Source organism: Corvus cornix, chromosome Z (assembly GCF_000738735.6).
Source record: "Corvus cornix cornix isolate S_Up_H32 chromosome Z, ASM73873v5, whole genome shotgun sequence".
NCBI classification, from domain to species: domain Eukaryota; kingdom Metazoa; phylum Chordata; class Aves; order Passeriformes; family Corvidae; genus Corvus; species Corvus cornix.
The window spans coordinates 40,281,752-40,298,652 of NC_046357.1; positions in this window are offsets into that span (position 1 = coordinate 40,281,752).

The window sequence follows — 16,901 nt, forward strand, 5'->3', positions numbered from 1 at the left end:
ACACAGAGGTACAACACACATACACAGGCAAGCACATGCATAAAACCCTAACAAAATCTCCTCAGTCATCTCCATTACCAAAATATCATATTTTAAATATGAGAGACAGAGTTGGGCAATTTTGATTTTTCTTTTTTTCTTTGAAGACTAAAACCGGGCCCATTTTCGGTGGTTTATATACATGTAATTAGCAGTTTAATTTCCTCAGAGGCTAAATTAGCCCTATGAATTTATTTAATAAAGAGTAAGATTTAGTGCCAGGGCTGCGTCTGCGGCTCAGCCTCAGCTCTGCACTGCCCTCTGCTGCCTCCCCGGCTGCGGTCAGCCCGACCTCGGGCACCAAACCCCAGCCGTGGAACTGTCCGAAGGAAAGCCTGAGGGGACACCATTCAGCTTAAAACCTCATTTACTGAGGATTCCTACTCTCCCTTTTTTATTTTCCAGTCACCAAAAATTCAGGAAATATATTCCTACACCCACGATTTTTTTTCCCCCCAGCAAACTCCTGAAGTATACTCTTTACCATATTAGCCTCGTAACAAACTCTTTCACACAGGTTAATTCAATAATAGATTGCATCCTGTGCCTGTACATAGTCCACGAAGCTCGAGAAAATAATGTCACACAAAGCATCATCCATCATGCCTGAAGCGATACGATTACTCATGGTGTGCCTCATTTTTTGTAAAATCTAATTCAGGAATTATATCATATTCTGTTTAAAAATGTCTTTTAATAGGAGGAAATGAATTCATCTGTTGCAAAGGAGGGAAATTTTCTCTTGGAACAGACTGTGCTGACCACCAACCCTTGTCAGAGAAGTTAATTTGTCAGCTAGGATATGGCCTGCTGCTCTGATCTGAAAGTCTCACTTTTCTAGATGTCTTACACACATCCACCTCCAAAAGCACCTAATTGCATCTAATGAAGTTTATACAGCACCTTTCATCTAAGCAGTCCAAAATGCAGGGCAGGCCTGATTGTGCCTAAATGATAATAATCCTGGATAATATTAATGGCAAAATGCAAAATTATTAAACCCCACAACATGTCAGATTACTGATTCTGAGACATTACGTTCTGTGTTGTTTAAATGCAGCCTCTTCTGGTGTGGAAGGTAACACACAGAGCACAGCTATACAAAAAGCAGTATAAAGAATAATAAATAAATAAATAAAATCTTATGTAGTATAATTGCAGAGAGAATTTTAAAAGAAGCAGAAGGTAATGAGCCTACTGGAATTTAGCCAGAAATAATAGCCCTTTGTTTCTGGTGTACTTAAGGAACTACAGCTGGCATCACATTGGCTAATAAGCACAGAAGCCTGGCAGGAAATGAGATCAATTAATTTGAAGAATTGTATTCTGACTAGCTAAAGATTCAGGGCCAGACAGCATCTTTAGATCTGCGCGCTGAGGGACCCTATAGAAACAGAGAGTTAGCTCCTGGCAAACAAAATAGCCAGAACAGTGACATCTAGCACACACGTTCCTGCAGTGTTTTATTGGGCTGGAGCATGTGTATGGAAAGACTCCATGACAAATTGGGAGCCATGATTCCCTTTTTAGCCTTGAGCAGTTTCAAGCAGGTATCAGGGAAAACGTACATGCAGAAGCTATTTTCTACATGTGGAGAACTGAGGAAAAAAAAGACACAAAGTCATTACAGAAGAAAAAATTCTTCATGGTTACAGTCTTCTTCTTTTGATGATACATTAAAAATTAATCCTACCAGTTACAAAAACACAAATCCTGCTGTCTTGATGGAAGACTTTATTCCAGAAAGTATACCTCACAGGCATTTTCTCATTTCTTGATTTTTGTGGGAAGGTATGATCTGATCATCATTAAGGCCAAGTATAAATCAAATAGCTCTGTACATCTCTTTCAAATTTGCAAACCAAAGAAGATTACTTCAAAGACTTGAAACAGCTGGTCCAGAAAATTAATCAACATGATGTCTTAAGAATTTCTCATTTTCCACTGCTGTTACTCCATTCTATCTCTCAGTGTTGTTCTTATGATCTCCCCTCCTTGAGCCTAAGAGCAGGAGGTAGATGGAGTCCCACACTTTCATGGCCATCATGCCTCTGTAATTTTTTCATCAGTAAGTGAACTTATTCTCTTTTTAAATGAGGAGATAAATTCTAACTGCTATTTTCCTCATCTGGCACAAATAATTCAAATTCAATGCACTGTTATGCAGTTCCATTATTCTCTCTTCTTTTGTAGGAAATTGACCCTTGGCACCTGAATTCTGGATCACTTATGCTTGAAAACAATCCAGGAGCTGAACATTGCAAGGTACAAGTATCTCAGTCATCATACTGGGGAGCAGCCAACAGGTTTCTACGCACTTATGCCCTAAATTTTTTTGCTAAGTGTCTCAGGAAATGATGCATGCTGAGAGACAATGCGCTGCTTCTGGAAGGTCTGATTCAGTATTGTGAAAGTCAACTTAAAACAGGCAGTTTAGCAAGATTGTCAAACAGGGCTACCTGGCTAATGTGTGGCAGGATCCTTAAAGGAAGAATATGGAAAATAAATGTCACCCACTTACAACTGCTGTGCTGCCTTGGGAGCAGAATCAATGATAAATGCATTATTGTAAAGCATGGGAGACACGATCTTGTATGACATTGTGTACAGAGAAGAAAGGAGGTCAAGGAAATAAGTAAAATTTTTTTTGTTGTGCCCCAATGGTTAGTATTACATCTCTGAGGAAACACAGACAAAAGGATCCACTAGATCATCCCAAATCACTTCATCCTATATCAAACACTTTAAAACATCATCTAGTTATCTGTATACTGAGTCCATTAATTTTTGTCTGACCAAAGCATAAATTGTATTTTGGCAAAAGCATGAATCACCCTCACTATGAGAAATGTATAATTTTTTCTGCTTTTAAATTACTTCAGGGTCCAGCCATCAGTTCTTGTTTTGTATTTCTCAAGCAGGCCACTGCCTCACAAAGGATATCCAAGGACCTTGGATCTCTCCTAAAGTGTGGTTACTGAAATGCACAGGGGACAGACACATTCCCTATTGCACACAATTTAAATATATGCTGCCCCTTCTACTCAAATGAAAACCAAAATAGCACTACAACATAAGACCCTTGACAAGTAATTTTCTGAAGTTGGTCAGGAAACTCTTCATTTGCTTAGCTTTTCTGTCACATTTACTTAAGCTTGTACAGTCAAATCATCCTCTAGAAGTACTATTTTAAAATATTCATACTCCAGTACAAGAGTTCTTATTTGGCCTTTATTGTTCTGCGTGGTGTCTTTTTAAGGCTTACAGTATTTTAGACAGGACACTGGTGCTATGAAAATGTTTTCTCCTACTGCTAATTTACTCTGACAGCTTTTAGAGCTAAGCATTGTCAAGGTAAGTTTCTGCCATGTCACTTTTGTTGATTTTAGCTGGAACCATGCAGCAAAACCCTTGGTGGATTCATCTCAGTAACTCTAAATGTTTGCAAAGTGTGTGTTCCTCTGTGTGCGTGTGTGTACATCAGGCTTAGTTCTCTGGGCTCCTTCTGCAGTACCTGTAGAGAAAGCAGCACACATAAGGAGCAGTCTTTCTGACCTATTTAAGCCTTTGCTAAAGTGAAATGGACTCAAATATATTCCTCTTTCTTCCCACTCACTACATAAGGATGACTCTCTGGGCTGTGGGCATTCACCCCCCAGCTGTCTAAGGTTAGACAGTGTTGCTGCTTCCTTCCCTCTTAGGATTACTTACAAATTGCCATAGCCCTACTAGAATCCAGCCTTTTTAGGTCACTGTAGCAGGCAAAGAAGTCAGGGATCAGTGGCTGGAAAAATCTTCTTTGTTTTATGTGGTGTCCTATGGCTGAAACATAGATGTTGATTTTTGCAATATTGCAAGTTTTGCCGTCATCTGCACTTCCCCTGCAGCTCATCTGGACTGGGAGTAGTCCACTATGGGTTCCAAGTTCCTGACTGAGTGGAGTGCACCAGTGCTATCAGAGTCCATCAAGGACCCTTATTTTAAAGCAAAGAGGAAGATGGCAAAGAATGTTTTACAAGGCCAAAATGCATTGCAAACTGAGAAAAACTACTAGGAAAAGAGATCTGTTTCTCAGGATATTTTCATTCTTTAGGAACTGGATTTAGAGGGAGATGAAAGATCACTGGCTCACATAAATCTCTTTCTAAAACTAACAGAGAGGATTGGATCTTGGGGCTGATGCAGGAAGCACTACCTATTATCAGTACTGAAAACATTACAGTCAGATATACTCTTTCACTATCTGTCACCAAAGCTCTTCCAAGAAGAAAATAAGAAATCTTACCAGCAAGTAATAACCCTTAAACTGGAACTAAATAAGTAAAGGTCCTTAATTTCTGCATCATATCCAATAACAACAAAAATCAACTGTTAGTCACTGCAGGTCAATAACAAGACTGAATGCAAAGAAATTATTTTGAGTTATTATAATGTGTGTGTTTCTCACTTAGTGTTCCTTTAAAGCGGGAGTTTTTCTGATTCATCCACAGGGTTGTGTTATATCATGTCAAACTAAAGTGGATTTGAACTGACCTGCCACAAAACAAGCTACTGTCCACCATAATCAATGTTTCAAACAATGTGTACACAATATCATTGCAGAGATCTGGACAGGGAAGTAAAATTACCCAAATTGCCAGTTTGGAAATAAAAATGCACTTTATCAGGTCTTCTTCATTGTTCCCATGGAATATGCACAGCTTATTCTTTTCTCAGGACAGATCCAGAAAGCAGAAATATGAGCCCTGGGTAAAACTCTACAGCAAACTCTTCTTGTTAAATTGTATTCAAGGATTGCCTGCCTCTGCTTCACATGGTACCGCACAAGGCAGCAATGACTGTATTGCTCTGAAGGAGACCATTACCAACAATGGTCGCAACTCTGGCATGGATGAGAAATGGAATTTCATTATAACTGCATTCAAAGGTATTTCAATCAGCACTGATTGCTGCCTCTTTTTAAAGAAAAAAAAACTGAGCAGATTCAGAGGTTGTGGGAATCACACCCCATGATTTCCTACTCCCTGGTCTTTTTTCTTACAAAAACAGTGCATGCATTCTCCTGCTCATCTTTTGGCAGTGTTACCATGCAGTCTGAAGCACTCCAAAGGCTAGATTTTGTCATATAATCTAAAATAGTTAAAAAACATATATGTGGAGTTGTTGGTGTGGAGGTGTGGCCCATTTTTTGTTCAAATCAGCATTAAACAAGGTAAAGAAATTTAGCTGTAGAGACAGGCATCAACTGGACAGGCTTGGCCTTTTGTCCATAAAATCGATTCATGGTGTTTTCCCCTCTCCTGACACACTGGTGTGCATCTTGCCATCTGAGGCACCACATTAGGGAGTGATGTTGGTCAGACTACTCCTGCCTCTTGCTCTTTAATCTTTTAGTGTGAAGGGCAAACTGTGATGGCTGTGCTTTGGAGGAAAACATTTCCTTTGCTAGCTGAAATTGGACTGAGACCACAAAAAAACCCCTACTGGAACAAGTGACAGTGCCTGCCCTTAAACTGGCATAAGTTTAATCAACAAGTGTATGAATTAAAAGAATACTAGAGTTCATCTGCAGCCTTTCTAACATTGCCCAGACATACTTGGAGCAAAAAATAATTTTACAGGACTGATGTTCAGCTTATAAATATCAGCCAAACGCTTTCTGTAACAGTGACCTTCGACATAACAACTGTGATAAATCCTGGGATTTTCCTGTTCTTTTCTGGGTAAATAATTCTTAAATAAATCCAAAAATAGAGGAAAAGAAAAATATGCATATGAAAACTTATACATACCTGTGCTTGGATGCATGTACATAATTCCAATTTTTAATTTTTTTTTTAATATATCTCTCTAAATGCAATGTTACTGCTTTAGAGGAATGAAAGTCCATAATTATTGTCCTTCCACATAGAAAACTGAATTCAGTCTTCTCTTAAGGTCTGGATATGGGAAAACATGAAGGTCACTCCATATCTTCCATCACAGATACGTATTCTTGATTAATTTCTCCACCTAAACAGCCCAGTCCATTCTATCCCTTGGCCCCACCAGGTGCAGTTTCACCCTTTGTCAATCTAAACATGAATGTGTTATCTGCTTCCAGGCTGCTCACCTCATTGCCTCATTGTGTATCCCAAAAAGCCAATTGTGGCCTTTTAGGACACTTAAAAACCAAAATCCCAGAAATAGGTGAGAGACATATTACCAGAATTTTCTGGAGTCAGGCAGACACTGAGATCAATGCCCTGGACTGGTCGCTGCGGAAGCAGCAACCCAGGCTGCAGAGATTTAAAAAGAAATTACTCAATTAAGATGTAATGGCCCTCCAGCCTCCCCAGGCTGTGAATGAGAGCAGACATATTTACAATCACAGGGTATCATAAAACTCTATCCAGTTATATCAAATCAGTGGGCCTAAATTAGCCAGCAACATCCTGATTAGGTGCTGTGCCTGTGTATGTGTGTGTGTATGTGTGTTGCATGATTTATGATAAGTTAGGACTGTCAAAAGAGATTTTAAAATGACCTTCCGGGGGGAAAAGGGTGGAAGAGAGGGGTATTGAGGTTCCAGGAAGACAATTGGACTGCCTTACTGGGAAGTATCACAGTGAATAGAGGTGAAGAAATATTACATTTGTCAATGTGTTTGTAGGATGAATTATCTCACACACACTCAGAGACAGACACACACATATGCACATAAAGGAGGTAAAGTTCATTTTCCATTGAGAGCTTTTATTATGGTAGGGTTTCTCATCATCATTTAATTATCCTTACAGAGGGATTTACCTTTTTTTAAACGAGTCTTATTTATGCTTGCGAGTATTGAAGGACCATGTAAGCGCAGCAAAGTGGAATCCTCCATTTATCCAGAGGTCAGAGACGATTGTAGGCAGGTGGTCCAATTACTTTGGAAAAAATCTTTCTCCCCTCCATCCCTCTCCCGTCTTTCTCTTCAACCAGCCCAGGAAAAATGATAATCAGAAATTTAACCCAGAGCTGCAGAAAGGAGGCTGTCAGGCTATTTGCTTCTGGAGAGGGCAGCAGTACAGTTTGGTCTAAGTACAGTGTGTTCATGAATCCAAAACATAAATCATTGCCTTCATAATATTGCTGAGAAGGCAGTGAAGAAACCTCTTTGAGTCAGGAGAGCAACAGCAGCAACATCTCAGAGGTGGGAGGTTAGAACAGGTTATTTTTTGTTGCCATGACTCCACTCTTTTTGCTTTTCCAACCATTCACAGCATTTCTTTCCTTGATAGGTGCCCTATCTCCCAAACTCCCGCCACCCTGAAATTTCTCAGCTGAGTGCCCAAGCCCACTAAGTGTGAAGCACTCCAGAAAGGGCTTTCCATGCTTGTTAGTTCTTCCTGCTGCCATAATCCTGCAAAGGAAATATTTTTACAGGGCAGTAATGCATGGCAGCCTTCACCTTCCCTAAAATATGGATGAGGAATGGTTTCAATGATTGAGCACAAAATGAAAAAGCCTTTATACTGGTTGCCCCAAAAGGAGAAGATTATCCTCTATGCCATCGCTACAGCACAGTAAAAAACAAAACAAAACAAACCAAACCAAAACAAAACAAAACAGTACTTTATATCAAATAACAGCTTTTTTGGAAGTGTGCATACCATCAGCAGTTCAAAAGCTAGACATTGTGTCGTTATTTCTTAGGAAGCTATTTTTACTATTGCTGATTATTATTACTACTACTAGAAATACTACTACTATTGCAGCTTTGCTAAGCAAATAGGAACCTTCATCTGTCTTTTTTCTAATATTTCCTGAGCATGTGAGGCTCTGCTTCATGAGCTGATAACAATCGATCACATAGCCAGACAATGGGTTCAGGCCCACAGGCACTATGCAGATCTGACTGCTAACCCTGCTCTGGTAACCCATTTACCTTCATCAGGCAGTGAAGTCTGCTGCTCCTGATAAACTCATACTCTCTTTGAGCAGAGATTTTTATCATTGTCAAGCACATCTGAGGTGTGCCAGAACACACTGTGTATGATCCAGTCCTGGGTATGAAAAGTGCTGGGAAAACATGGCAAAGGAAGTCAAGCAGTTCAGAAGGCAGAAAATTAATTATGGCAAATTAACAAAGTTCAGCTGTTCCACTGATTTTACATGTACTGTAGCAGTACAAAGAATGTGTGGTGACATCATATTTGTATTTTAGTGAGAAGCACAATAATTTTTTCTATAACGAAAAAAGTTAGGTACTGTAATGTTCAGAAATGTCTCTGTGTACCCCTATTAGTTAAGTAATGACTCCCTGATACTTCTGCAGCTGCCCAGCAGTGCATCATCAGTGTGAAAATGCCATTTGGTCTCAAGGTGTACATGTGCTAAGACACAAGCTAATCACCACCCACCTCACAGTGCTGTATTGGGTTTTTTTAGTTGTAAATTCGTGAGTGCTCCCAATACTTGTCAGCCACTTGCCCACACTTACATGCTTTTGGCACAATATTTCTATTCGTCTTTTTCTGCCCTGCTCAGTGAAAAGTTGGAAAGAGTATAGCTGTATAAAGCAATGGCTAGCACATTTTTTATGAGTGAAATTTATGGAGTAATGTATCTACTTTTAGCATGACTATTGTTAAACCTGGAGATCAAGCAAAGTGACACTGAATATATTGCTTTATCAATTGGATTCGTTCAAGTGAAAAATGCTGATCATGCCATGTCTATCCCCTGGGTGCAGAAACACTACTTCACTACTTGAGTGGTCGATATATAAAAGTCAAATTCATTATAATTTGTAGCTTTTTTTTCTTGAAGAAGAACGCAGTTCTCAGTACATCAATATCAACTCTTAAATCCACATTGGATGGAGAGTGTACAGCACAGTAATTCAATCTCTTTACACTTAATATGGTCAGGAAGGGAGAATGAAAACAGCCTCTTGTAAAATGATGGAAAAACCAGGATGCAATCATTCTGATGGAGCTGTGCAAAGGAGTCATTTTACACCATTCGTTACCAGGGCAACAAAAATATAGTGAGCCCCATACATCTAACAGGTGACATTTTAGCTAAGAAATTGCTTCTTTGGTATTTTTTCTGTCTATGAAAAACAATGTTACTAGCGTTTTCACTTGTCATGTACTATAGGGCAACATATTCTTGCTGACAGGCCCATAATGGAAAAATAGAGCAGTTAAATAGTATTACAGTCTAACTTTTAGGATACATGCTAATCTGCTCTTTAAAGAGACTTCAGACATTTTCAAACACCCTGGAGACTTGAGTGACTGGAAATTTCTGCTTGAGTGTATATAGATGAGCAGACAGATGTGTTTAGTGGAAACTAAAAACCCCTCTTTTCCAATCTTTCTGATTTAGTTAAAACATGGAAAGGTATTTTTTTGGTAGACAAATACACTGCAGTGTTTGTAAATGACCACCCACAAACACACCAGTGCCAGATACATAAAATGGATTGTTTCCATACATTCCTACCAATGATTGCACCAGTTATTTCTGGACCACATGCATGAAGGTCACATTTCAAATTCCTGTATGGCTGCTACTGAATTCATGAAGGGACAAGGCTTGATTTCTAGTCTATAGTTTTACATCCAGAGGGTATTAAAGATCTAACATGGGATTTTGTGGGTTTGTGAATTAATCTGTGCATCTCAATTTTTTTTTTTTAATTGCAGATGCCCCCGGAGTAGCGTAGCACTCTGGTACAGGGGTAAGTCCAGGAGCTGGTGTTGACTGAAACCCCCTGAGAACTGACACTTACTGTCTCCAGTCAGTGACATTCCTGAGGTAAGGAGTCAGCACAAGGACGGAGCGGTGACATCCACTGACAGGTCACAGAAGTGACAGCACAAGATCAAGATTAAGAAAATACTAATGAGAAGTCTGGAGAAAATTAATGTAATATTATTCAAAGAAACCTTTGTTTGAGTTCATCAGGGCAGCACCTGCTAATGGCTGAGAAGAGAAATCAAGATGCTTAGAGGAGGCCAGAGATGAGGGACAATCTTTGGTTAAATTGGTAGATACAAGAAGGGAAGTATTCTTGATGTAAATGCTGTCAAGCCCTGGGCATTTCAGAAAATTTGTGACATCAGGTGGAGAATTTGATGTGACCCATAGGACCTAGGCTACAACACGGGGGATTGTAAAAAGAATAGCACAATAAACAACATGTAAGTACAGGAACCATTCAGTTCAGTAGGAAAACAGAAGGCAAAATATGCAGGATCAAGAAATGAAGCAGGCCTAATGCTAAATGTATGCAGGGGAGATAGAAGGATGAAGAGTGACACTCCAGGTAGCAAGTGACACTTTCACGGAAGAGGAAATGAATGTAGCAGACCTTCACAAACCTTGAAACCACAAAGTATGAAGAGATATGGGTAACTGGAGGTTCTGTAATGGAGCATTGGAAGCTGCCTCCATTTCCTGTACAGAATATGAGCTCAAACGTCTAACAGGATGAGATTAGCCTCTGCTGGCTACAGAGATAGGCTGACACACATAGTGACTAAGACATCTATGAAACTGTCCTTGAAAGGTGATGTTATGGCCAGGACTTTTAGGTGAAACACATATTTCTCTTTCCTATGTCATGTACCATGTACAGTGACTACCTATAGGTATTATATGAATTGACAGCTTACTGGTTATTAATTTCTAACTCCTGAATTTAGGTGAACATAATTTGTCCCTTGATTCAGCCCTTAGACCATACTACTCCCTGTGGTGTAGTGATGTATGTTTGGCAAGGCTACAAAACAATACTTCCCTGTAAATGTGAAATACATTGCTCCTGAAGGCTGCTCAGCATCCTAAATTATGCCCATCCATCCTCCCTGAGTAAGTAATGGGACTCCCAACAGGTCACAGGTAGGCAGGGAGTTATGTGTGAGATACAGACAGATATCCAGGACTCCCACCCACCAAAGGACAGCACAGCACATGCTAGTGCATTGCAGGTTATAGAAGGTGTTTGCTGCCAAAGGTTCCTCCTTTTATTTGTCCCCTGGGCCTGAAATCTGCCTGCAGTATTAGTGGCTTTGCTCAATACTCACCAACTCACCATGCATGGCTGTGCCAAGCTGGACTGTGCATGGGCTGAGCATGGGCTGTGCCTTGCGCATCAGTGATTGAAAGCTTGATTTTGAAAAATGTGGTTTTGAGACACTTAATATCTCTGTCAGTATGAAAAGGCTAACCTGTACCTTATAAACCTTACCCCTCCGGCAGTTTTATTCCACCTGTTTCCCCTTCTTCTATCTCTTGTACTTTTTTCTGTACAAAGCATTTAATCCTCCAGGACAGGTCTCTTAGGTTTTTCAATATGCATGCACTCCCTGCCTCAGGCCAGGGTAATACTTGGCTGAGAGAAGGCTGCACAGTAATTAAAGACTGGTTTACTCTCACTGATGTGCCATATGGTGCTTGTCCAAGTGCTGTGAAACAGAGCAGTCACCTTTGAATGCATGTGTATCCTTAGAGGAACATCTTTTTAGCCATGCCTGCACCTCCAACCCAAGGGTTGTGTGTTGAGCTACATATAATTTGTGTACTTCATTTGTTTCACCTGCCTTTAGCCTCCACCAGATTAAAGCATCTGTCAGTGTGTTGGAAGCTGTGATAGCGGGAGAAGCAAAATACTCAGGTAAGCATAGTATAGATATGCGGATACAGACTTTCATGTTCTCTCAGACAATCTAGTTGAAGACGTCCCCACTCTGCAGGGGGGTTAGACTAGATGACTTTTAAGAGACTTTTCCAACCCAAACCATTCTATGATTCTATGATACAGATTAAGATTTCAGGGACCCAAACTGTATGTACTGTGTAATTATGAACTAGCATAGCCTTTTAAACCTATGCCTAAAGATGCAGAATTAAGCCTTTAGTAAGAGGAATTTTTCAGTTAACCGACCTTGATGCCATTTAATATCTCCCTGTAACAATAGATAGATGAAAATACTGATGGAAGAATGATGTATGATTTCATGTTCTAAGTCTACAGGGGATTTTTGGAAAACAGAATAGGATTTGACAAAGAAGATGCTCAAAACCTGTTGAATACTTGTATGCTAAAAGTGTTTACAAATTCTGAACTAACAAGATTTGAAAAAGTAGTTAGTATTTTTGAAGCTTCACACCAAGAATATAATACTTCCTTTGTTTTCTGTACTCTAGATGACCCGTAATTTTATCATCAAGTACAGGAGTGCAACAAAGGCAGAGTATCTCACAGTACTATTAATTGCTATCTTTGTCTGCACAGTCCTTTAAACTGTAAAGAAAAAGTACTAAGTAGATTATAAATGAATATAAAAATCATATTCCCATTCTCCAAAAATAGTATACTATTAAGAAGAAATATTTACATATTTTCACTTCAAAATTTTACACTACTTTACATTACCATTATTCAAAACAGCAAGAGTTCTTCAGTTTTTTCTTTTGTGCTTCTCTGAAAATGGTTTCTGTAAAATTAATAATCTATAGTTCAATTGTTTTAAAATAACATTCTAAGAAGTATGTAATCTTTAAATATTTTAAGATTTGAGAGCATCATTCAAAATAAATCCACACATTCACATAAATGTTACAAGTTCCTACTTATTCAAAATTCCTTCTCTCAAATTAGACACCAACAAAATTCACACAAGAATACAATTTGTATCTATTTTATAGTAAAAGCAATTCTTGCTGATATGTCTGTTGCAAAGATAATTCTTACCTAAATAGTAAGAAAAGAGCAAAGAAAGGAAAGGTGGAGTAATTTTAGAGTAGACAGTGTCACCTACGAAGTTCAATCTCAGAACACCATCTGCTGTACCCTAGGTCATTTGAAAGAATGATATGTTATGAATACATACAAATAATATCACAAAAACGAGTGCCCACATAAACTCACTCTTGCAGTGTCAAACGACTGTTATGTTTACACTATGAAGGTAAAATTACTAAGGAGTTTTTCTAACATCAGCCTTTTATTTGTTTTTGCATTACAGATCTATTCTCTAAGCAAGAAAGTTGGCAGAGATCCCTCATGAGTTACTGTCACGGGCAGAACAGACTCAGTTTAGGGAAATAAATTGAATTTATTACAATCAAATGAAAGCGGGATAATAAGAAATAAAACCAAATCTTAAAACAACCTTCTCACCACCCCTCCCTTCTTACCAGCCTTAACTTTGTTCCCAGCTCTCCAGCTCCTCTCCAGGCAGCACAGGGATTGGGATTATGGTCAATTCATCACATGTTGCCTCTGCTTCAACAGTGTTCCTCAAGAGGAGGACTCCTCACACTCTTCCTCTGTTCCAGTGTGGAGTTCCTCCCACAGGTGACAGTCTTCCATGAATTCCTCTAACGCAAGTCCTTCCCATAGGCTGCAACTCTTCATGAACTATTCCAGTGTAAGTACCTTCCAGAGGGTGCAGTCCCTTTGGAACAAAACACTCCAGTGTGGATCTCCTGTGGGGTCCCAAATCCTGCCAGCAAACCTGCTGCATCATGGGCTCCTCTCCATGGGGTCACAAGTTTCTTCAAACATCCATCTGCTCCAGCCTGGGTTCCTCCATGGGCTGCAGGTGGATCTCTGCTCCACCATGGACCTCCATGGGCTGCAGGGGACATCCTGCCTCATAGTGGGTCTTCACCATGGGCTGCAGGGTAATCTCTGCCTGGAACACCTCCTCCCCCTCGTTCACCGACCTTGGTGTCTGCAGAGCATTTCTGTCAGATCTTCTCACTCTCTTCTGTTTGCAGCTTGCTCCTGTGCAGTAACCTTTTCCTCTTCTTGAACACATTAGCCCAGAGCCATTCCTGCCCTTGCTGATGGGCTCAGCCTTGGCTATCTGCAAGTCCATCTTGGAGTCCACTGGCATTGGGTCTGTCAGATATGGGGGAAGCTTCTGGCAGCTTCTCAAAGAAGCTGCCCCTGCAGCCCCACCACTACTAAAATTTTGCCATGCAAACCCAATACATTAGTTAAGCTAGTTGTTCATTCAATTCAGTTACATAACTTCACCATTATCAAAGTCAAACTAGAATCCTAATACTCTGAGAATACAGCAGCACCAGAACTTTTCCTTCTAGCTTTTCTTTTTTTCACTTGGGTTAATAAATGTTCATTCTTTTGTACTAAAATAAGTTAAATGTCATAAGTTTAGAATATGATTTTCAATTAACCACATAAAATTTAGGGTACTCCTTGCTATCTTCTCTTTCCCATATTAGCATCTTAAGAACACAGGTGATCAAGGTATACCTGTAACTGGTCTATGGATAAACAGCCAGAAGCAAGCACCTGTTTTTCATTTTTCTGTCCTCACCAACCAGCATTCATTGCTTCTTGGCATCTTTTTGTCCTCACTGTATGGTGCTTTGATGCCAAGGTAGTGTCTTTTGTATTCAGCTGTCACTCTTCTAACCACCACCAAAATCTATTCCCCTAATGCTTCTGAAATGAAGACAGCGGAGTACATGTTAACTATGCTAAATCTGTACCATGTGCAACACCATCTAACATGGACAGTAAAGGAGAAGACTGGCATCTGGTTTGGGCTCACTTAGGGACTATCATCTGTATTATAGAGGTCAATAGGCTGTAGGACCAGAAAGACACAAGTTGTCCCTGTACCTGTACATATTACACACTGGGTGGGCAGACTCTCTCAACTGAAAACCTGGTGGTGTATCCTATATATTACTGTCATCTTGGCTATTAATGCTAATTAAGAAACTATAATCCTGAAAGGTAGGAAGGGGCAAGGTGGCCAATTAACTGTTAAGACAGATTTTTTCTAAAGGAGGTTAAGTCCTGGACAGAGACAATCTGTACACAAAGTTACATGTCAGAAGAACAGACAACTAAAGTTTCTTGATGTTGGTTACACCAGTACAGTGCAGACTGATTAGAGATATCAGTTGCATAAAGCCTGATACGGTCATCAGAGTTAAAAACCAGTATAGGCAGACAGGAGAGACAGGAATAAAGACAAGAAAATGTCCAGTAAATTGGACTTTTTAATTTTTTTTTTTAATAGCTTGACCAATAGTTCAAGCCAGCGAGAAAAGGTATTCTGTTTGTGGAACCATAAAAACTTAAAATTAGGCACAATCTTCTTTTGATACGTTCAACAACATGTTCTAGTGTGGAAACTGGAACATGAGAGTGGGAAGGAAATAGTACATCAGGAAAACATTGGAAACTAGTTGGAGAAAGTTAGGTGGGAGAAAAATCAAGTGGAAAATTATTTTTTGCTGACATCTTTAGCACTGGATGAGTCGAGAAGAAGGTACCAGTTAAGGACAAATTTGTCAGACTAAAGTGTCTGAAGTGAAGAATCTAAATCAATATTTAGGCAATTCAGTGAGTGACCTGGATTTCAGAGACACTAAGTCACTTCAGCTCACACTGATATAGTATTCATCACCTGAGAGTGTCATTAGATACCTGAATGTGAATTATAGCTACAAATGTAAATAATGACATGCCTGAGGTTTGCAGCAGTATTAATAGAGTGTCATCATCATGTTAAAACCAAATGTCTTATAGATACAATGGCAAGCATATAAAAAGTATAAGACAACCCAAACTCGTATCAGCAATTTAAGATTTCTTACAATAAAGCAACTTTCTTAGAAGTCACATTCTTATCACAGAATGCACAGAAGCAAAAGATGCAATAAAAATAAGTTTTTATGCTTTCTAACATTTCTAAAGTTTGACCTTCTTTGTGATTTTTTTTCCAATTTGATGCTTCAGATGTATACTGGTTTTGAAAGAGAAAGGTATTTTCTTTGGGGCATTTTTAATTACATGTGAACAGATCAGAGATATTCAAATACATTCTGCTTTAACACTGCTAAGGAAAGTGAAAGCAGTAAATAAATTAACATACCTTAGGGAATTGCTGTTCTCTGAGCAGTGGGACATTGTTAGTGGGAAGCATTGATTTTGTTTGAATTTTGCATGACACAAAACGCAATTGACCCCAGAAAACTGTTTTGGAAGGGTTCATGGCCACTGACCACTGTGAATGCAAAATTTCCCACTTCTGCGTTAGAAGTAAGTTAAATCTATTTCAGTGATTGATTGTCTTGTCCAAGCAAATAATCACTATTAGTCCTAGAGAAGTTTACAGGCTTTCTGTTTCCAAAGGGTGTGAGAGGTAACTTCACTGGTTCTATAATGCTTAAGCAAGTATGTTCAATCATTTTTATAGTATAAATGATACATAACTTTGTTTTAATCAGTCTACCTTGACTAAGGTATTACTTCCTACTGACTTCAGTTGAGCTGAACCCCACACCAACTCTGAATCCAAGCCCTTTTCCTCAGACATCAATTTATCTTTTGGATTCATAGGTTTATGTTGCTGGAAAGATACACTGATGAAGAGGGAATCATGGCAGTCTCCTTAAAGTTTGTTGAACAGTGTTTATATTCTGAAGTCATTTATGTCACGTTATCTGTTATTACATCTTTGTCTTTGAGGAGTTTTACAAAAGGTACAATGGATCTGAATCACTAAGAAAATAAGGGGTTTGCATTTCTCTAGGATGCACTTCACAAAAAAATGCCAGAGCTCATGGTTTGGGTATAGAAAATAAGAAATTTTTTTAACTAATCTTGAAAAGAGGAAAACAATGTAATGGCAAAACACAAGTGGGAAAACGCATTGATCCTGCCTGCTAGACTAATGTCCTGGCTTCCTTAGATGTGCACTGTCAGCTTTGTCAGTTTAGGCAATTGTTTGCTTCTTCAGTTATAAGCAGTTGCCCATGTGTTTTAGTAGATAATAACTAACAGAAATGCTTCTTTTGCAAGAGTGTTAACTGAGAAGGACAGTCTAGTGAATGTG